At 44.6% G+C, this 23,119-nt stretch overlaps 2 long non-coding RNA genes across 5 annotated transcripts in view; both read left to right on the forward strand.

The window, feature by feature from the left end:
* Positions 1-570: 570 nt before the first annotated feature.
* On the forward strand, positions 571-5,441 carry LOC107312664 (uncharacterized). The gene is made up of 3 exons (XR_001554540.3): positions 571-960; positions 4,988-5,106; positions 5,280-5,441. It is a non-coding gene; the product is annotated as an uncharacterized LOC107312664 (long non-coding RNA).
* A 5,839-nt stretch (positions 5,442-11,280) lies between these two features.
* Positions 11,281-23,119, forward strand: part of LOC107312667 (uncharacterized) — a 49,885-nt gene continuing 38,046 nt past the window's right edge. For 2 of the 4 annotated variants that reach the window (XR_014945135.1, XR_014945133.1), the window contains exon 1: positions 11,281-11,544. This is a non-coding gene — a long non-coding RNA (uncharacterized LOC107312667). Of the gene's footprint in view, positions 11,545-22,745; positions 23,061-23,119 lie in introns of those variants that run through there. The other 2 variants (XR_014945136.1, XR_001554542.3) reach the window with 2 other exon arrangements.

A 23,119-nucleotide genomic window follows, 5' to 3' on the forward strand; every position in this document is an offset into this window, starting at 1 on the left:
TCACCCAGAGTAGCCAGGGTAACTCCATGCAGCACTGAAATATGCTTTGCAAACACCCCCATCCCAGTGTTCATATTTGTGAATTCTGCTCTACCAGCTGGATACGTCAAAGCCAAGCACTTAAAAGCCTGTGGTGCCCCTATGTCAGCCTGGGCCTAAATTTTTAACTCTATGTACTGCAGAGGGTTGGTTTGGGGGGATGTTGGTGGAACTGCATCTGCTTTGTCTGAGAGCTCGCTTTGTATGAGCGCTCAGCAAACACACACGACTTCCACAAAACGGGGCATCATATTTTCCTGTGATTTTGCAATTGCCTGTCGTTAGTTTGAGGGACAAATGTGCGCCCAGGATGAAAGGAGCTGCATCAGAATCAGTGTTTACATGAAGTCTGTAAACAAAGCAGCATCTGCTTGGCTTGCTGCAGTGTTTCCAATTCATTGCGGTGCCTAATTGTTGTCAAAGTGTTGTGTTTTCCTTGACGCTGAATGTAATTTACAAGGAGAGGTAAGTGTAGCACCCGCTCATCTCCTGATGAAGGAACTGATCCACTGTTTTGTGCTTGACTTTCAGATATTGACTGTGGTTTGTACCTGGTGAAATAAGCGTGTGGAAATGACTTGTCAGTGTTCTCCCCCTGTGCCAACTCCAGGAATTGTTGCTGCACAGGACAACAACGACCACTAGTGGCTAATGAGGAATATTCCAAAATGGATAAAAGTGGAAGAGAAAACCCATAGGTTTAATACGCTGAGTTACTGTGGCAGATGACCGTGGATGGATTTAGTGTGCTAAGACTTAAAGCAGGTTTCAAGTCAATTTCTCCCTCCAGACCATGCTGCGTTGCCTCTACTCTGCCATGATCAGTTCAGCTCCTATGCTCGTGCCCATCACACAAGGCCATCAGCAGCAGTGGCTTCCAATGCTGTCCCAACTACAGAGAACCCAGACCTCACACTCTGTGTAAGTACATTCCATTAGTCCTCTGTGCTTAGTTATTGCTTCTCCTGTTGGTTAGCATCTCCCGTCCCTTGTCTTCCATGCACTTTTTAATTGGTTAATTATTCTATCCATATGCTGCATACACACTAGTGAGCTAGTTTTTAGCAATGCAACGTTCAGCTCCCTCTGTACATTTATAAGCTCTATATTTAGGCATTTTCTGGTCTCCACAGCCTCCTTGTGCAATACCACAGGTGTGTCATGTAATCCTTTTGTTAGCTCCTTCATGGGCTGTAGACATCCTGCTCATTAGTCTGTTATCTCAATGATCCTCACTTATGCTCGTGGGCTCCCTGTCACTTCGTGAATGCAGTCACAATAATTATGCATCATTTTTTTTCCTGGCTGAGGAAATGTCATGCAGGCCAGGTGCCCTTTATGGGCTTTATGGGCAGATGATACAGGCTGCCAAAAGTTACAAGGACCAGGCACCACTGCATCCTTGATGATCCTCGAGGTCTCTTCCACCCCAAGCCATTCTATGATCCTCTGCCAACTTTGCCTCACAAATGAGGTCTGCAGTGAAAACGACTGCATCCTGCGTGAAGGCGAAGGGACCACAGAGCATCCAATTCCTTGGCAAAAGCCTTTCGCTAAGTGAGTGCAGGCAGTGCTGGGCGATGGGAGTCGAGCTTTTTAGCGTGATCCCTGCTGCCCCCCTCCGCCCCTTCGTAAAATCGCTGTGCTGTTTTGCAGTGGTTGTAGTACCAAAAGGTAGAGGAAGGTGGCACAGGAGGAAGGAGAATCAGAGGTTCGTTAAGAGCAGAGATGCTGCAGTGGGCGCTGCTGCCCTTGTGCTGCCATTGGACCCTGTGTGAACTGAGTAAAAAGAGAGGGAAGTTCGAGTGTGAAACGGTAGAATGAAATGCGGATAATAGAGAAGCACACACCGATCCTGACATTCGTGCCTTGACTTCGTGTAGACCCTATTTCCTGCTAGTTGTCTGAGTAAACTGAGTTTTCCACTGCTCTGTGGGTGCACTGGGTGCTGCAGCAAGGGCAGGAAAGTCCACAGCAGAGCTAATTTCCCCCATCCACGCAAATGTGTGTAGGTCACGTTGTTGTTAATGAGCTGCAGGCGTGATTGGAGGGGGAATGCGCTCCACTCTTACTTTATGAGGCAGTGTGTAGTTATTGTTCTGAATGGTTTCTGCAAAGTGCAGCTGAAACCCAGCCAGGGGCATGGTGCCAAAGGAAAGGGGAAAAATACTTAAGGCAGACAGTTTGCCAGTAGCTTAGCAGCTGTCAACTAGTTGTTCCAGGAAGATATAAAGATTTAAGATTAATGATACCTGGCTCCTGCTCTGTTTCTGTGTATATAGTGTATAGCGGTGGAGAAAAAGAGGCTGAGCACTAAGTGCTAAAACAACGTCCCCTGTTTACAAGAGATTTTCTTCCCAGATGTCCACGGTGGTTCTCTGCTCAGGCAGCTCAGGCTTTGGAGCTGTTCGCTGATTTCTCCTTTCTGGGAAGACCCAGATTGCCTTTGTACAGAAAGGCCTGCATTTGGACCCTGAAAGCTATGAAAGGAGATAATACCTCGCCCTATACTTCTCCTGAAAAAGAGTCTGCCTTAAAGGGGCCATTAGGATGTATGGTAAGGAACTACATCTATCAGCAGGGAATCACATCCAGAATGAAAAGAAAACTTTGGGAATTTCCTCTTACCCTCCTTTGTTTTTAACTGTAATTCGAATCTTAAACAACTTCCAGCAGCTTGTCAGAGGACAGGAAAAAAGGTCACAAAGGCCTGGTGACATTTTCTTTCTATCTTTCTATGGAAGCTGGTTGCTGGTGCCAAGGGAAGCAGGAACACTTGGCTTTTTGATGGCAGGGAGAATACAGGAGGGTTGGGTCTGTTGCCTAATACAGTGTGTGGGTTGATTGTCCTTCAGCCTTTCTGGCCCACAAAAGTGGGGAAAAAAACTGCATCCCTCCCTGTGGAAAGTCTCCAAAATCTTGAAATGGGCACTGATTTCTGTTTCTTTGTTAGTGTGGTGAGCTTTTGTTACTGTTCACACTCAAGCAGCCTATGGGACAGCTGTGATAATGTTAGCTGGCTCTCCAAGCTATCCCACCTATGCTGGAAAAAGTTGGTCACCAGCTCTGGACTCAAGAAACTCAAATGCTTTGAAGCAGCTGATGTGGCATTTCTAGCTCAGGACTTTTAGGTACTCCTCCTTGATTTCACAGAGAATCTGTGTAAATGTACTCAGTGGTTGTTGAGGCCCAAGGCAGGACTGGGTTACCTGTCACACCAATGAAACCATTCTGCTTCTTGCTCCATGGTTTGGGAACGAGCAACACCTCATGGCTCACTGCAGCTGGAGAGAAAGCTTCAACAGCACTGTTGCAGAGTGCAGGTTCTTCTCCCAGAGCATCAAACCATTTCAGACAACTTTTTCTAGGAAACCGTTCTGTACTTGTGGGCACTGCGTAATTGGAAAGAAAAAATAATTAACTTAATTAGATAAGCAGCTGAGTGTGAATGATGTGCTGAGAGCTATTGATTCAGACAGGGAAAATTGAACCCTTCAAGGCAGCATGTCCTGCCTCACCATCACAGCCAGAAGAAGACAAAAGTCTTTTTCATTTTCAGCCCTCCTACAAGTTCCATTCTTCTACCTTTCTTCCCTTTTTTGTTGTGTTTTTCTTTCTTGAAACACTGCACCGTTTTGGTCATTTCAGCTGCATGTTAGTAGGTGGCAGCCTCCGTCAAGTTTTGAAACCTAGTGAGATGTTTCTCCTTCCTTACCAGTTGGGCCCTGAAAATGGTGCAAAGCTCCTGCTAAGGGTGGGCTGCCTGGGCCAGAAGGAGCCCTGCTCTCACTTTCATATAACAATACATATGTGCTACACTGCCAGCAAACCTCACATGGGGACGTCTTCCTTTGTGGTCTCATTTCCTCCTGCAATGTGACTTTTAATCATACCTGTGAAAATTATTCTCCTCCAGCACGGTGATCAGCTGGTTGCAGATGTTAATGCTCTTCTGCAGTTGGGGAGCAAATGGTGCAGTTTGGATTGGGTAGTTGCCCTCACAGCCATGTCTGAAAATCCCATTAAGAGACCATTCAGACTGAACAGGAAAGGGGAGCTCTGGGCTGGGGCAGACCTCAGCTTTCCTGGGGCCCTATGAGTGCTGCTGGCATACAGCCATCAGAGTGCTAATTTACTGCAGTTATTTTCCAGAAGTGCTACCTTAGTAAAATAACAGCACCCTGTGAGACACATCCTTCTTTGTGTCTTTCCTCTCCTGACCCAAGAAGGAGGCAGAATGGTAGTGAGGAGAGGGACACCTTGGCCAACATCTTATGGAAAAGCTCTCTGAGATACACACATACCTATATACATAGGTATGCTTGAGTCACCAGCTGACGGAAGAGTACCTACTGTTGGCTCCACCAGTATGGATCTGAGGGTGTCATTGGATCTGTCACCAAGGCACAGCTCAAATGCTCCATGTGCAATAGCAAGCAGGAAGAGCAAATGTGGTCTGGGCAGGGATGGCCACATGCTGTGAATTCAGTGATGCTGCTCCTGGTCATGGGAGGGGGGGGGGAGCTGAAGTAGTGCCTGTGCCTACCCACCCCTTCATGCAGGAGCCTTTAGGTGCTCGTGGAGTATTTCAACACTCTTCTCATTCCTCTAGGGTCATTTGGCTGACTCACTTCTCTCTTCTCACTTCAGAGTGTTGTCTGACTCTGGAGAGATAATTGGGAGGATACACTTAGCTGGTTTGAAAGCCCTTCTATAGAATCACAGAATCATTAAGGTTGTAGAAGACCACTAAGATCATCTAGTCCAACCATCAACCCACCCCTGACATGGCCACTAACTGTGTCCTTCAGTGCCACATCTCCACAGTTCTTGAACACCTCCAAGCATGGTGACCCCACCACCTCCCTGGGCAACCTGTCCCAGCTTTGATCCTTTCCCAGTCTGATTTATCTGTATCAACAGAGAGATCACTGTTTTTCTCTTTCAGAGCTGATGGCCTTATGTTTATCATCACAACGTACCTCAAAAATTAGCCAAGTGTGCAAGTCTACTGAAGGCAGATATTTTTAAAATAAGCATCTCCATTGCGGATTAATGGAGTAGAAAGTGAGTGACGGATACATTTCTTCATGTAACTGGAATATCATTCCATTAAACTGGACTGAATGTTATAGAAGACATCCAGTGAATTGGAGAGAAGCACTATTTTCAGCCTTGCATTAATCTAAATGGACACTTTGCCCAAGTTGTAAATTATTTATCTCTTTTCTATCTTGCAGGTTTGAATAACTGTGATTTTATGAACATCATCAACATGAAGGAAGGGCTCTGGAAATGGGGAGATCAGGCAGAATTGGTTTGTGGTGTACCTGTGGCACACAGAGCAGCTGGAGCTGATCCGTGGGGAGGGGAGAGCGTAAAGCTGATGTGTCAGGTGTGAGGTGTGTGTGTGTGAATGGGCTGGGAACCAGCTGAGACCATATCCTTGTACCTCAAGAAGTTCTTTTTTAAAGCTCTACTGGAAAAAAATGGATTGAATCCTACCTCTTTACATCAGGCAACAGCAACACTCAATAGAACCAGCAGCTCTGTCAACAAGAGGGAGTAAGTCTCTGGGACATCAGAACTGTGGTGCTGCCTCTGCACCGAGCACTTTATCACAGGGTTTATAAAATGATGTAGAGGTAGGAGTAGTAGGAACCCTTGTGCAATGACAGCTTGTGGGAGAGCAATGCAACAGGAAAAACTCTATTTGGTGGAGAGCCTGCCCTGCACTGGCAGATTGCTCCTGAAGCCCCAGGACTGCAATGCTGGCTCCCCATTGTACACCAGTGCATTCTGCATGGTTTTGCATTCTGTGCTCAGTCTGTGTTGTCTGAGATAAAAACACAGTCAGGATTTATGGCTGTGATGCAAGAGCTGGATGGTTAAAGTTTTATGGACTTCTTGTTTGAGTCACAGTAGCAGGGTGGCTGTAAATCTTGGCAGTGGCGTTTGTAGTCATCTAAAGGGAGTGCATGTCTGATACCAAGATGATTTCTTTTATCACCAGTAACGATGCCTACAGCATACAAATCCTTTCCGTGCCTGAACCCCGTGTCCGTGTCTCCTGTTCGGTGCCTGTTGATCCACCAGATGGCACTTGGTCCCTCTGAATTTGCTTTTTCCACTGCTCCAAGGTAGTAACTGGTAACTGCTGTGTGTCTGGGTGTAACTCTTCTCATTCTGAGTTAATCCTTTCCTTATTTTGCTGTTAATTTACAAACATGGTAATGCTAAAAGGATCTGAAAGCAATTAATGGATTAGATTCTGCTGTGATCCACGCCCAGTGTTATTTGTAAGAGAGCCCTCTGGGAAAACTTTGACTCAATACATAAACATTGTAAGGACATCTAAGAGGATTTTGCACAAAACCTTCCAAGCATTTTAACTTTCTGCTTTAGTATTCAACCTCTCTAAATGTGTGTGATTATAGGAATATATAAATCAAGAGTTACATGGACTTACTTCAACCTACTGAAAGCTCCATCAGGAAAACACCTGTAGAGAGGAAACTGGTGTGGCTGAGATGGTCCTCTGTAGTAGGAACCCCAAAAACAAGCCTCATCAAATGTGAGGAAGAAGATAAAAATCAGTAAAAAAAAACCCACAAAAAAGAATACTAATTAGAGTAATAAAGGTAAGACCACACCTCCATCTTCTGTTATAGATTGTAAGCGGCCCTGCTTTTGCATTATTGCCTCAAAGTTTGCTGAGTATGGTCAGGTCCAAGCAAGTCCTGGGCAAGGGTTGAGAAATGCTTTGTCTGAGGGACACAGATGGACAAAGCCAGGGACAATGAGAGAGAGAAGCTGCAGATGAGTGGCCGTGAAGTGGCCTATAAATTGGAGCGAGAGGATGAGATAGAGCTGCCAGTGCACAGTGCCACAGTGTGCAAAGGAGACAAAGGACACTATCATACCTCCTTTAACTAGCTAGTCTGCATGGAACTAGCTCTGAATTTTGGATTTTCTTCCATTTGATTTGTTTTCCTTCCCCAATAGCTCGTTGCCTCCCTTTGGAGAAACAGATGCTGGGAGCGTCCATTGGGGTAAAAGACTTAAAAATCTGTTTTGTTCACATTTGCATGGGGAAGAGCTGTTTCTCTTCTTGGCAGTCCTAGCCTCTTGCAAACCAGCTTCTAGTCCAAGCTCTGGTTCCTGGCTCTCTAAGCAATGTCCTAGCAGTGTTTCCTGGCTGCTCAGTCTGGCTGTTCTGTTTCTGCTACTTCTCACTTGCTGCAAAGCAGCTGTAACTGAGTCAGTCCTTGTCTTGCTATGGCTTTGGACAGCTTAAATCATGAAGATGGCAATACATCCACCCAAGAATCCTGCAGTGTAGAAATTAAAAACTGGAGGAACTCAGTGCTCCATTGCACACCTGTGGCACCAGATGTTTCTGGGGACATCAGTCTCCATGTTCCCAATGGGCTCTACCCATACTGGTGCCCTTTTCTTCCTCTTCCTGCAGGTTCTCCCGTCTTCGATACTGCTTCTCCACCTGATGAATTTCTTGGTTGTAAATGTACCAGCTGTGGGAGATGGCGGTCTGCCCCCTGTTCCTGGTAATGTCTGTGTCCACTGGAGACAACGAGATTACTCCAGACTGAAATTGAAGCCTTCTGTCTTATACAGCAGTGTTTTTATTGAAACCGTAAATCTGCAAAATGTTTTGGAGTTGCCAAAGTGTCTCGGGCTGCTTTTCATTTAGACTCCAACCAACAAACACAAGTCCTGAACGTATGGCGAAGTTTTAACTTCTGAGACTTTCCTCCTGTTTTAACTGGGAATTGTGCTAATTTTGTTTGTATTTTAAATCTTTATTTCATTTGAAATATCATCAATTCTCTAGGGAAAAAAAATGGAATCCTTCAGTCTGCCAGAAAAAAACCGTTTTGCTTTTTGGAAACTTCATTTACTTTCTTCTATATGGGATTTCTGAAAACTGTATTCCTGCTGTTTTGATCATATCTTCAAAATGGGATCCTGCTCCCAGCTCTCTGTGAGCCTGCCATGAGCAAAGCAGAATTTGCCCTTTTGCTCTGTAAAATGGCCTACGCAGACAGACCTGTTTGTTTAGCAGAGCATTCCAACCAAATGATACTGACAATGTTAAGTAACGAACTTTGCTAATAGATTTTGATGAATTTCAAAGGCCAATTAAACCAAGAAGAGCACAAAGTAGCATCGTATAAATATTTAATGTAAACTTATGGATTACATTGTTCTGGTGACTGCTGTCAGAGGCACTTTGAAACCACATGTGGCTTGTGATAGCAAGACAGAGCCAGTTTCAGCCAGAGATGAGTTCAGACTCCTCTGATAAACACCCCTCCTGGGATCACTTTCAAGTGCTAAAATTTTATGAGTAGCTAAAAAATGTGAGTTCTGCAGTCGATGGTAAGCATCGTTGTATCTCCTCTCTGCTCTAATGAAAGTGATAGAATATACATTTTTGGTACCAAAAACAAAGATAATGTGGTTTTGAGAGACAAATGACAAGTGAAGCTCAATGTTCTCTTGGAAAGGGAGACTTTGTAGCCAGTATTGGTCTCCAGATGCTCTTAGAGCAATGGGTTTGGAAGGAAGTTTGTTGTACCAGCTGCTGTTGGTGACGTTTGCCTGTGCTGGAGCTGCTGCTACTGGGCTCCATGGTACACAAATGGATCGATCCCTGTGTGTTCCACAGGTGCTGGAGAGAACAGCATGTTCTGCCCTTGGGTTTGATGAGCTGGTACTGCTGGCACGACCATGAAACCCCTACGGTAAGTTCCTGCTGGGTTGTGCTCATCCTCTTTGATTCGCTACTCCCCTCTTTCCATTTCAGCCATCAGTCTGGGGGTTGCTCTCAGGATGGGGTAATTTTGGTGGCTATGCAAGCTGGAATCCATGCAGTGATCCACGGGCAGGACTTTCCCTTGGATTAAGATGAAGCTATCACATTGGTAGAAATCAACAAAGGACAGGGAGAGAAGGGCATGAAGAATCTATATGCCAGTTAGAAGATGGTCTGAATGACCCATTTGCTCAACTAAAATCAATGGTAGAGGCAGTTTATAGCACTCCCCAGACAACACAGCTTTCCATCCAGGAATATAGAGCCACTGGAGCTGAGCCCATTTTCCCAGCAGGGATGTTGAGGACAGAGGTGCAGAGGAAGCGATCAGCATGGCTCCTGCCTGCTGACTCCCATTGCATCCTCCCTCGTCACCCAGGGAATGTGGCCAGAAGCAGGTTTCCTGAATGGAAGTCAGGGCTGTGTCTGGTGTGGTGCCCTAATGGAATTTGGATTCTTGCAGCCAGTAACGAGCACTTGAGGACAGCATCTCTGCATCTATGAGCCCTCTCGTGGTAAGAAAGATCTTTGAACTGGTTCCCGGATCTCTCTCTTCATGATAGATTGAGGAGGACCAAACCAAACCAAACCAACCTATGTTACAAGTCTCTGATGTCGCAGGCAGGTTTTCCCAGGTTCACCTCAGAGTTTCATGACTGGCAATGTCTTGGCATAGAATCACAGAATCGTTGGGGTTGGAAAGGACCCTTAAAGGCCATCTGGTCCAACTCTCCTGCAGTGAACAGGAACACTCACAGCTCAGTCAGGTTGCCCTAATAATAATAATAAATTAATAAAAGGTAAAAACGGCAATTTGCAGGTATAATGATCCCTATGCACTCACAGTAATGGCAGCTTAGAATCTACATATCCAGGAAGTTTAGTAATGCTGGAGACAGCTGTGTTTAGCACCGTGCTGCCTTTTATTTTCAATCGTTTTTCTCATTTAAAAAAATGTGTGTATCTCATTATGTCTTCAGCTCTGAGCCAGCATTTAATTCCCTGATTGCATATGGTCGGTACATCATGTGCCATCACACCCACCAAAATAATGAAATGACAGTTCCCTTTGCAAAGTAGAAGACTAGAAATAACTTACTTTCTGCTGAGAGATGCTATTAATTTTTCTCCTTCTTTTCCCCCTTCCCTTTCCCTAGAAGAAGTGAGTTGCTTGGTGGCCAGAATTCAGATCTCAGGAAGTATATTCTAACTTCTCTGTGACTTGTTACACACTGGCAGCATTGCAGCTTTGGTATTTATGGTCTATCACATATGTTAGAGGTATTTTGAAAAGCTACAAGACACACCAGCCTTTTTTAAAATTTATTTTACTAATGTATTATTCATTGCCCTCTTAATCTTCCTTTATGCCGCAGAATAATTCTCTTATTTCCCTCGATGTTACAAAGCGATGGGCTTAAGAATATTGCTCTCACCAGGAAGATGCTCACACATTTCCCTTTGCAGTTTGAGCCGAAGCCCGGTGAGCGGTAGGTGGCTCTGTCAGCTCTTCTTTGGGAAGGCTGATTAGCACACCTGCGTTCTTCACCCCCCCCCCCCCCAACCTGTCTGTTTTTCCAACTTTATTTATGCTGTTCATCTTGTTTTAATCCCCTCTTCCTCCCTCAGTATTTCCTTCAACTTGGAGAAGCTTCTCCCTGCCTAATTGAGAAAATTTCTTGTGGCTTGTGAAAGAGCTTAAAATAAGCCTGAAAGCAGTGAGAAGGCGCAGTGGGGATTCTTGTCTGGCTAGACAACAGTGTAAGCAATGCTTCTGGTGCAGCAGCATCAGCTGGGAGGTCTAGAAGAGCTCCCACAGCCCAGGGCAATCAGTGCCCATCTGCTGAGCACACACGGTACACGCCTGGTTATGCCAGAATGCAAAGGCTCCTGTTATGGAGGTGTGTGGATGGGCACATTCCCTTCATTTAGCACCAGGGAGGACTGTTTAATATAAGAATCAAATTTAAAACACAGGGTCTCTAATCTCTTTATTAATTACCACTAGGCAATACTTTAGGGAGGGAGCTGGTGCAGAACAGCTGCAGTACTATTGCTATGTGCTGGGAGCCCCAGCTGGGCTCTGGGCTCAGGGTGGAGGCACCGAACATGCAGCCCCACTTCTCCTGAGTTCCCCCACCTACAAATTGATCAGTGTCTTTTGTCAAAACCCCAGTGACCTGTTTCCACTGCCTTTATATCCCTGCTGAAGTCTAAGTGGTGAATGTTGCTCCTGAGGGTGATAAAGGAGAAGCTGTACATTTATCCCAAAGGTATCTGTTACAATTTAATAATGTTTTTTTTTTCCCCCCTTATTGGTTTGTTTGTTTGTTTTTTTCCTTTCCACATGAACTCTGCTGACATCCCTTTGAGTAACGCTTTCCTTCCACTGTCATTTTATCAAGTCCCCTGTTGCTCCAGAGCAATTTCCTGCAAACCGATGGTGCTGATGGCCCTGGGTTTGCATGGCAGTTGTTATTGCTGTGCAGTTTGAGCAGGGATGGGACTGTGTTCCAACGGGAAGGCTCTGCTGAAAGCAGGAACCACTTGGAAAAGACACTTGTCAACAAGCCCTGAAGTCATTGCAACCTTCATCTCACGTGGTGTTGTTTATTCTGCTTGACTTCAGTGAATGGATCGCAGAGAGTAAAGACAACACCAGGAAACAGGTGGGTGTTCAAAGGGAAGTAAATCTAAATGTGCTTTTCAACAGCCTTCACCTTTCAAGGTGCCAGCTCTTGTGAAGTTTCCTAGGTTGCCCACGCTCTTTCAAGCTGAGCTCCCACTCTTTGTGTCCCTGGTGTTGATAGTGTCCCTGGGAGCACAGCCCCTGATCTGCCAGCTCCCACCTGTGTGTTACAGTCCACAGTGAGACATCCTTTTTCCTACCAGGCATTTTTAAAATAAAAGGCAGACTCCTTATGGGGAGCTTGGTTATTCATCAATATTATTAGATTCTCCCTTCCATCTCCTAGTGCTAGGAATAGAAACCTATGAAATTACTGTGGAGGATGCACTCTTAAAACAAAGCACCGAGTAAGGAGGATGTGGGGGAAAAAAAGTACAGCTGAAATAGAGGGAGATTTTATGCACCAATGCAGGGGGAATGTTGCGTACAATACTAAGAGTATGAGCTGGCAGTAACCTGGCAGGGGAGAAGCATACGGCAGGCAGGATGCACCATGCCCTTGCCATGCTGCTGGTGCTTATCTCTCCCATCTTAGGTTATCCATGCAGCTTCTGGACAGAGCCAGCAAGGCATGAAGGCACTTTTGAGGAATACATTGTTTTTTTCCATGCTTTCAAAGCCGAGATGTATAGAAACCCAGAGAAAATTGATGTTGCCTTGAAACCTTGGAGAGGCATTTCTGTTGCAGTGCAGGGGCATGGACATCTCACGTTGGCACAGCAGGTAGCAGATGGGGTTGTATTCCAGCTGGTTTGCACTACATGAATCAGGGAGAGGGGAAGCAGCAGGGATCCCTGCCCCAGCAGCACACCCTGGCAGGAGGCAACCACACCTTACTGGTCACATTCAGGTGTGGCATCACATTTATTCAGTGGGAGACACGAGGAAACTGAGTTTAAAGTGAGGGATGTACCCGAAGCGCTGGGTGTTAAGCAGGTTGGAAGGAGAGGTGCTTGAGGCTCCATCTCACCCAGTTATGGCAGCAGGTAGCTTTCCAGTTAGTTTTTGTGTTCCTTCTCTTTGGGAGATGCCTGTCAGCCTTGTCACAGCCTAACTTGAGCCTGGGGAACTTCTCAGTGGGCAATGCCTCATTTCTAAGTTAACAAGCAGAGGAATAGAAAAGGCAGCCTTCCCTCTGACAGTAACAGGAGAGCAGCCTTCATCCCACTACTGCAGCCACTTCACTGTGGTGCCTGTTTATAACCTAAGACATCACGGGAACACAGCTGCTGTTCTGTTTCTGCTGCAAAAATGCAGCATACTGATGTGGCACTGCCTACAATAGTCATGGGCTTCCCAGGAAGTTACTGTGCTGCCTTTCCATCACCTTTCAGGCAAGGGTTAATAAGGCCACGGTGTGGTAGATGACAAAATGTAGAACTTTGTTCTCTTTTCTTAGGCACAAGGTTCACCTGTGGTTCAGTGTTTCACTAAAATTAAGGCTGACAGCTTTTCCACATAAATTAAATTAATGAGATGTTTGAACTGGTGCTAAACTGTTTGTGCAGATCTTTGCTGCTTGATATCATCCTTGTGCTCCTTTCCCATGGGCACCCTCTTGTTGCTCCCCTGGCCACACTGGGATTAAAGGAGCAGTTGGTACCAGCACTGGGAGCACATAAATTCATCACTTTATGCAGAATCATTCTTGTGCAGGGGAAAAATTGTACTTTCTTTTCAAGCAGTTTTCTGTCTCTCTGACCAAGGAGAGGTTAAGGAGGTTTCTCTGCTTTGCCCATTTTTGCAGGGTTCTCACTTTAGATCCCCTTAACTCACCCTCTTCCAGCCCCATGCTGCTCCAGTCACCTCCCTGCAGTTCTCACTCCTATTCTACAGGTGCTGCTGCTTCCTATCCCTTTCATTTAGAATGACATGGTTTTACAGAGGCTGCTGATTAAGCTAACGAGCTTTTTTAGGCTGGGTTAAGAAAGATTCAAAGCAAAGGAAGAATATATATAGCTTGGATTTGCTTTTTTTCTTTGGTTGGAAGCAGTGAGTGGGGTCTGCTTGCTTGTGGTGATGCTGCTAGGAGCTTAGAGGTTGGATCCAATCTGAGAGTCAGCTTGAAGAGGTGACAAGACCCTCACAGTGATGGGAATCTTGCCCAGTGTTATATCTGTTCCTAGAACTCCTCTAGGAGGGTGCCTGGGGTACATAGTGGCTATGAGTGCTAGTGTTTTCATGATAAGGAATGCAGTGCTGTGCGGAGAACATCTAATTTGTGGAGCGAACAGACAATAGCAGCCTTGTAGAAGGTGAACAGAAGAAGCAGCTTTGTGCAATTTGGTAAATTTGAGTGCTTCCTTTGCTGTATCTCTGCTTGCTTTGTTACTGCAGGGCAAAGAGGCAGTGAGATGGGAGCTGTGGTTGCCCGGCTGAGGAGGGGAGGGAGCATGTCTGCTCTTTGTTGCTTGAAAATTAATCTGCTAGAGGAATTAATAGCAGTAGAGGAGATGAGAAAGCAAAGTACCAACTATTGTCCTTCTGTATTTGAAGAGATCTTTAGCTGTGGCCTTATGCCTTAAGGAATCAGTGCTGTTTGTGGCCACAGAGTCTGTGGTTTGTGGTGAAAACAACACCTGATTTTTTAAATTTCAGATTGCCTCATTTCATCTTCGTTCACACCATTTACTCTGCAGCTCTGTTACAGTTCAAGGTGGATGTAAACATGGTCAGCTTGCAAGGCTGGAGCACAGGTAGAATGAGCATCACTTGTTTGCAGAAACCCACGAGTTAAGTAGGCTGCCAGGCTGTTTTGGCAAAGGGGAAAAAGTCATGATCATCACTCAAACAAATGCGGTATCTCTTGAGCCATTGGTATTATTGCAAATATTACACTGAACAGCCATTTACCAACAAGAATAAATGTCACCAGAGCAGAAGAATGCTGTCCTTCTGGTGAATGGTATTTGGCAGAATGGTTTGTTACCCAGGATTCCTCTGCTCCGAGGAGCTGAAATGGGATTGAATGTCGAGCTGTGTTTACTGGGTGGTCTCCTGGCTGCTAACATTTCCATCAGGTCAATGTATTCATGCAGAATCCAGATGCTGTTTTATAATCAGAGCTTTTGATATTCTTTGTGCAAAACTTTCTGCTTCTTTCTGAATCATCAAATGAATAGTCTAGCCATTAAGTTATTTTTAACATAGCATCCCTTTCCCTCTCTGTGCAACCATGATCTCTTAATATATATAAACACAGGGGTGTTTAAAGAAGCAAATTAAAGATCCATCTAGCAAAATACCTTGGATTTAGGGAGCAAAAAGTACAGAAGACAAAAATGAACATATTACACAGCCATGGCTGTATAATTCATCAGCCACTGGGGAGAGAAAGGAAGATGGGTGCTGTGATAGGGATGGTTTTGGTTGAATAACTCTTCATATGAGTTGTTTCTGCATGGATGTCCAGTTAGAATGGTTCTCCAGAATTATTACTCCGCTGCTGTTTAATTATTGCTATAAAGATCCATCATAAAGACTCGAGCCTTTTGGGCTGATGCTGTGTTTCTTCAGGATTATCAGTGAGTTTTGTGTCCTTTCCTGTTTGTGTTCTCATCCGAGTTTTACAGCAAACAGCAATGAGAAATGCCAGAGGGCAACTTTTCAATTCTTAGCAAAACAAAAATATGTGCCAGGATTCATGCATATATTCATGTGGACACCTGTGTTATTGAAACGCATTTCCTTTGCTATTTGTGGTGTATTTACTTGAACCATTCTAAGATTCAAGTAATGCATAATACTAAAACTCTCCTGTGGTGCTTGGTAGGAAACACAAAACTTTTTATGCTTGGAAATGTTCCATTATACATTACTCACTCTTTCCTTCAAGCGTAGAACCTTTTTATTGGCTGGAACCAATGCAACACCCAGAGGTTCTCAACCTTCTTTGCTCTGACCAGGGTGAACCTGTAAATCTCTAAGGTCAGTATTTGCTTAAAAAACACGTTTCAGGGAAGCCCCATTTACCACCTGGGACTGAATTTACTTGTCACCAAGACATCTGCATTGTTGGTTAGCTTGTTTAGTTTATAGATTGGTGGGTTTTCTCCTCTTTTCTTCCCCCGTAGGGAGTGAGGTGACTTCAGAGAAATATTGGCCATATAAGGACTCAGTCTGTGTCTTAGAAGAGCCAGTGCCTCATGGCTGTCAATGGATGACAGACAGCTAAGACAGTACAATTGGGAGTATAATGGTGTAACGTTTGGTGGTAGTGGTGGCAAGGTCCTGACTCACTGCTCAGATATACTTCTATCTATCTCCTCCTGTTTGACATATGTCCAGAGTAAAGCTCTAAGGACATGTGCAGAACTTTATTGCTGTAACAAGCTTTAATGGCCTGGACAACACTTGAGATGAAGAGCAGCCACAGGCTTTTAATTTGGAGCAAGGGAAGAACACCAGGGAAGACAAATATCACATATCTATATTCATCTGTGCTATGGTATCACGTTACCACCCTGTCCCACTGGCACAAGTCCCCAGTATGAGGGATTTAGTCTGATACAACACTGCTGTGAGTTAGTGCAGCCCTACTTCACCCCCTGAGAGCTAATGGAATTAGTCAAGAGTTCCTCCTGTGGGAAATCAGTGTGCTGGGTGCTTCCTGTAGATGTGATCTAAACCTCCTGCCTTGTTTGCTACCATCAGGCTGAAGGAATGACACTTGTTCTGTATCTTCCAGCCGAACCTGGATTCAGGGTCTCTTACCCATGAAAAATTATAAATCAAAATAGTGGGACGTGCCATGCTGATAATTGATTCTTCCAAGAATATTTTTTCCCAAAGCTTAAATTATTTCCAACAACAAGTTATAATGAAGAATAACTGTATTTATGAAGCAAAATCATTAACAATGGATTAGACAGTGGAATCCAATTTTCTGTTCCATCAGCGATGCTAACACAGACTGAGATTTCATTGATGTATTGGGCATCATTGTCATCCTCTTAACTGAGAGAAAAATTGTATTTGCAATTTTCCACTGGCTGCACTTGGTAGGCAGAACTGCATATTACACGAAGGATCAAGCCAGAATCCTAATGGAGAAAATATTTACAAGAAAATAAATATTTCACAGGCATCTCATATGAACTCTGTATTTCATTGTATTTAATGTATGATTGCAACTATTCTACTCACGTGGATGTGGATTTTTCTTCTTAATTGATGAATTAAGGAGCTAAAGGTAAAGAAATGTTTCTGTTGTGGGTGTTGTTAGGGTTTTGTAATAAGTGTATACAGGGTACAGGAAACTTTCTAAGAGCAGTGTGTGGAGTTATTTTTTTAATAAGAATAGAACTTGGAAAGGAAAGATTAATTCACCTCTTCCAAAGTATTAAGCCCTAAATTCCAGGCATTTGAGGTTCTCATCCTTGCTTTTATACCACGTATGATCAGCGCTGCTGTGGCTGACCCTGCTCCCATGTGGCTTCCATGCAGCTCATCACAATGGGCTTCACAGGTGGAAGAATGGAAACAGACATAATTGTGGGTAGTCAGGGTTACTCTGGTGGAATGAGCCCCATTAAGATGAGTAGAGATCAGGACTAATCTAAACCCAGTGTCATCCGCAGGAGCCTTTCTACTCTTCTCCTGGCCAATTGGGAATGTGTTAAGCAGCAGAGGCTTGGTAGTGAAACTCATAAGGGAAAACAGAAGATTAATTCTGCTTCTTGCTTCCTTCTACCCCAGAGTTCAAGTCTTAGCATTTTAAGTAGCCTTTAGTGGACTAAACTGTACAAGGGATGTCCATATGACATGTGTGGTGGTCACTGAGAAGAGATGCTGGCTGTGTACATAGTAAAGCTGCATCTTTACCCTACTTCACACAGAATCAATCCAAGATAGTGTTTGCTGGATCTTGTGAGAGACCTTTGGTTCTTCAGTGTTGTGTGCTGTTATTGCAAGGTTAATGGCTTTCAGAATCATCAAGCTTGGAAGAGACCACTAATATCTATTCCAATGGAGAACTCATTGCCACCATAATGTGATGCTCTGGGAAGTTAGGTCTGTGAACAGTGGGCTTATTCTCATATATTGGTCATTATTTTCCCCCTCCCCTTTCTAAAATCCCTCCCTGCCAGAATAATATACCTGGATGTCAGACCGCTGAGTTATAGTGAAATGAAATATCAGATTTTTATCTCAATGTTATAGCAAGGCTGTGATTGATAAAAAAAAAAGGGGGGGGGGGGGGGGGAATACTTTATTTAAGGGAAAGCAATTAAAAACAAACAAACAACATTTTATTTGAAAAATATACACGAAAACTTTAACTTCAAAAGCAAAGCAAGCATGACTTTGCTGTAGGCTTCTAATGAAGTTTGTTCCTTCTACCATAATAACCCTCAAACTAATCAACTTCTGATTCAGCTCCAGGTGACTGAAAGGAAATTCAAGCAGAAAATAAGAAAGCCTGGTTGTGTTCAGACTTGTCTTCATGCAACCATGGTATTTTCTCACTGCTGTAAATTCTAGAGGATTTAATCTCCAGGCATGGGCTGCCCTCGTTGGAGGGCTGGCGGTGGTGTTTGGAAGGAAGACTTGCTAGAGGAGGTCTGTCACAGTGCTTTGTGCCTCTGCCCATTAACAGAATAGTTAAATACAAAACCAAGCTCTAACCTGGGGTAAGCAGCCAACAGGGGCTTTATTCCTTGCCTTCCCTCATTGTGCAATGCAGCCACTGTGTAGTGCCAGAAAGCTCCCCTGTTTCCTGAAGGATTAGCAGCCCCAGAATAGCACACTGCTTTTCTTTTGCAGAAAGCCAGGACCTACCTGGGACCTGATGCTGCAGTCTCTGTTTTATGTTGCCCTTTGGAAACAGCTCTGATGAAGTTTCTGTGGGGTTGGATCACTGTTGGTGTTGAAGGATACAAATGCAGTGCTGCCCTTCCTATAAATCTCAGCGCAGCAAAGATATTACACCTCCTTCACTAACAGCATGGGGCTGGGTTAACACCTCCAGCTGTTGAGTTATTGTGTAAATAACATGAGGTCACTATCTGCATCTCCAGCATGTAGTGATAAAGAAAACCATCCATTGAGTACCCCAGCCTGCTCCTCTTGAAGCTTTTCTGTCCAGTGTTCTTTCTGGGCATGGGCACGGAGTGCAGGACCTGTGAACTAGGGCTGGGCTGCAGGTGCTCTCAGGGAACTTGGAGGCCCTAGGAGAAAACAAGCTACATGGCAGAGTCCATCCTATGACTGGAAAAGAAATTCATTTCTTGCTGTCGAGGAATTCAAGTCAGAATGTGCCATATGCAGCATTTCCCCAGGGGATGCGGCCGGCAGATGTGTTGGTGAGCTCCTATGGCCCACATCAGGCTAAACAAATGTTCACAAAACCAATAATTACCATTCAGAACCATTCAGTTCTGCCTTCGAAACCAGAGAAGCTCTGGGATGCATCTAAGATGGACTTCCTGCTTTGTAGATTTCCTTTGTGAATTCACATCTCCCTGCCATAGGATACTGCTGTAAGAAGTGGACCACCCTCAAATGAGTAAGGAGGGGAACACTTAAACCTGTGCCCTACTGCTGAGGAAGGATGGAGGTTGAATTGGAGGGGGCCAGAGAATAGGAGAGTGTGGAGTAGGACCTGTCTGATTTCTTTTGTGTGAGTCACTCAGAGAATATCAGGAGGTCACAGATTAGGAAAATTCTTCTTAATGCTGAAACTGTTCTCTTTATGTCACGGTTGTGTATTGCATGTCAACATCAAATACAATGGAGAAAAATTATTCTGTTTAGAAAATCATCAAAAGCTGTCTTCAAAGAATAATGCGTCAGGCCCGTGTAAGCACTCTGACGTTTTTGATGTTGCCTTCATACTCATTAGCCTTTAATGACTTGATTGAGTGCCTTTTTGTCTATCAAAAGTTGCAGAGATTTCTAACTTTATGAGCAACTTACTTATCAGCAATGTCTGCTTTTGTTAGACTTCCCTATTGCATTACACTTTGTGTGCTTTTAAGCCTTGTATTAAACAAAGCAGGGCTTTTACTTTTTCTGGGCAAACACCCTTTACAAATTCTGCAGGGTTTGTCCATTTCCAAATCAAATGGATGCGTTAAATTGGACTGGGACAACGAAGACCTGAGGGATGGCAGGAGATGCCACCTTCTGAAGCGTAGCCTTCATCTGGCTGAGCCGCGGCGGCTCAGTGTAACGAATCAGCTCTGTTTACCGAAGTGCTCCTGGTGTTTGCTGTGTGCATCCCTAAATGTCATGGCTGAGAAGCAGGCGAAATTCCCGCAGGTACAGCAGTCTCAGCTGTTGGCTGTTGTTAGGGAAGGCAGCAGATTTCTAATCTGGGCAGATATTTCTTTTTAAAGCAGTTGACTCTTCAAAAATAGATCTTTGATGTGGTAACGATATCTAGAAATGAAGGGCACAAACAACCGACCGTGTTCCTGCTAGCAAAAATCCTGTCTGTGAGTGCTTTCTTGCAACTATGATGGAGAAAAAAGCCCTTTCTAAAGTGCTGCCATTAAGCTTATCTGTTGTATGGGGCTCACATATAATAGCTAGATGATGCGATTTACTGTTTGCCAGGGAATAGCATATGCAGTGCCCTTTTTCTTTTAATTATTAGATTTATTTTTTTTTTAAATGAAGTAATGTATCTCCATTACTCCGAAAGCAGCACATCTCCAGAGTGCATCATCTGCTTCCACCACCACGTGGTGCATGCAGGTATCGCTCAGTGGAAGTCTGCATTGTGGGGTACAATTAGTACCATTCAAAACAAACTATATGCTTGAGATAAACTACCTTCTGCAAGTGTGCTGCCTCGGAGGAGTCTACAGCTCGTGTTTGAGAGGATTGACAAGGTGTTCGGGCTTCTGTGAAAGAGGGAGAGATTTAAACCCGTGAAGGAACTACAAGTTCTCATCTTCCTTGGTGGTCTGGGTTTCTCTAATCCAAATACTTGCTTACATTTAATTACAGACAGACCCTGGAGTGACACAGCGGGCTGTGTGCAAGCTGAATCCACAGCTGAGACAAATTCATTTGCCACATGTAACACAAACACGGCTGAGCACCTCGCTCTGAAACGCCACAGAGATCAGGTTGGAGGTGATTGTTGGTTTAACAGCTGCTTTGGAAATATATGCTTGTTGTAAAATTATGCTTATCAATGAAAGCAAGCTGGAATTAAGCAGTGTGAATTGCTGGAGTAAATATGCAAGTAAAATGCAATGGAACTAACTGATGGAGCCCTGGCAATGTGGTAGTTGTATCTTGTGATTTCCATAGATACATGTGACAGTGTTTTGCAAACACTGTACAACACCTGAAATGTTTCTGCTACTTCAGAAATAATAATTACATTTAAATGCCTTCTGTGGAAAACATTCCCAAAGTGTTTTTTGAATGATGATAACAGAATGGGCTTTCAAAGGTCACTACAGCTTCCTCAGCTCTAATCTCAACATTCTTTCCCCTAAACTTGATTTGAAAGGAAAAAGGAGATGGCAAAAGCCTTCAGCCCAAGGTTTGTGTGTGTAATTTTATGACAGGCTTCAGGGAGAATAGATCAGCTTGGGGCAAAAGGTTTGGATGGATGCATGTATGTGTCAAAGCTGGCTGTACCCAGCAGTTGTACAGGCCTGATGGGGAGTGGCTGAGGGAACTGGGATGGTTCAGTCTGGAGAAGAGGAGGCTCAGGTTGGATATTAGGAAAAACTCAGAAAGAGAATGAGCTGCTGGCACAGCTACCTGGGGATGTGGTGGAGTCACTGTTCCTGGAGGTGTTTGAGAAGCATGGAGATATGGTCCTGAGGGATGTGGTGAGGGTGGGTTGGGGTTGGACTGGGTGATATTAGTGGTGTTTTCCAACTTCAGTAATTGTGTGATTCCACCCGTGGTGGGTAGGGAGTGAGGGGTCCACTGGGGAGATGCAGCTTTGAAAGAAGATAAGAGGAAGGGACAGAATGAAGGTTCAGGGCAATGATGGGGTGAGCGATCACTTCTGCATCATGCAGTGACTTTGAATTTGGCTGGTAGGTGGGGAGGACAGTCATCCCTTTCAGCACATGATGGCATCCTTAGCAATAAGAAGTTACAAAGAAAGGAAACTTGAAACTAAGGCAGCACTTTGCTGATGGGAAACTGTCTTTTCCTAGAAATGCAATTCCCAAATGAGGTTTGAAAGATCTGGTCCCAGTACTGGGATCAAACCATGGTGGAGCCCTGCATGCACCATGTTGTGCTGGGCAAAGGCTGGATCTCTGGAGCCTCAGCCCCATAGAGCACAGTGAGTTCTGGCCACAGCTCAGATCCAGCACTGATTGTGGAGGCTCATCTAAAAATCTGGCTCATCTAATGGAGGAATAATTGAAACAGTCAGAATTATTATTCTACTTGCTCAGTTCTCCTTGATATCAAAAATGCATTTCCCCCTCTATGCTCTAATTAAAAACTAAAGGAGGAGGAGGAAACCAATAATGCCAATTACACATTTGGCTTATGAAAAAGAAAAGAAAAGCACACTCTAATGCGTTTGTGGACAATAAGTAGGAAATGATTCATGCTTAATAAACCTCTTTGCTGTTAATCTCCCTTAACCTAGGGGTTCTGTTACTTATATTGAAAAGTCTCCTCACTTTCTGTCAGGTTATTGCAAGGAGCAAATTTTCATTATTACTTTTTGTGGGGGCTAAGGCACCTGCTGCCTCTGGGGCACTGTGCAGCTCACACAGAGCATGCAGCCCAGTCACTGTCATGGTGAAAGTGTTTTATCACTCTTGTGTTCCTCTCAATCACCAAAGTGTTGGGAGAAGCAGAAGAGGATGTCCCAGGCCACGCGCTGGCACTGAAGAAGGCTTTTCAGTAGGCAAACCTACCATACTCTGTCCAAATCATGGCTATGGGCAGGTGTGGAAGGGCTGCTGGGGTGGGCTGCTCATGAAGGCTGTTGGAATTCACCACTAGAAAGGTTTCTGAGTGGGTTTCAACCACCCAGAGGGCTGAGGATGAGTCTGGAGGATTTAGGAAAGGATCCCAAAGCTCACCACCTCACTGGAACGCTCAGGGCAGAGGGGACGGATACGATTAGCACACTGTGTTAAAAACATATTTTTCTCGTGTGATGCACAGACTTTCACAGCTTTCTCATCCCATGGAGGAATGCCCAGAAGCTGATGTTATGCTGTTATTGAGGAGTGTGTGTGCGTGTGTGGGGAGGGGGGGTGCTGCAGAACAGATACTGCTGACAATTTCTCATGCTTAATGATTTTCTTCCCAGCAGTGTCATTCTCTGACCTCTGCCTTGTCCCTGGGTTTCATGTATTCAAAGATTTCTTGACTTCGGTCTTTGACATTAAATTCCTCCATGGTTATTCTGAAGGAGCCATGGCAGTAGAGGCCGAGTGACTCATCCTGTCTGTAAGAGACATCCTGGGAGGATGTAGATTCAGTGCCATCAGTGTCACTGAGAGCTGAAGATATATAACTGAGCCTCTGCTGCATGTATACGGCCAGGTCAAGGTGAGCTGAAGTGCATTGGTGGGTGGGGGCTGAGCAGAAGCACCAAAGCAGAGGCATAA

Source organism: Coturnix japonica, chromosome 4, assembly GCF_054131305.1.
Source record: "Coturnix japonica strain WE chromosome 4, WE-NBRP24, whole genome shotgun sequence".
Taxonomy (NCBI): domain Eukaryota; kingdom Metazoa; phylum Chordata; class Aves; order Galliformes; family Phasianidae; genus Coturnix; species Coturnix japonica.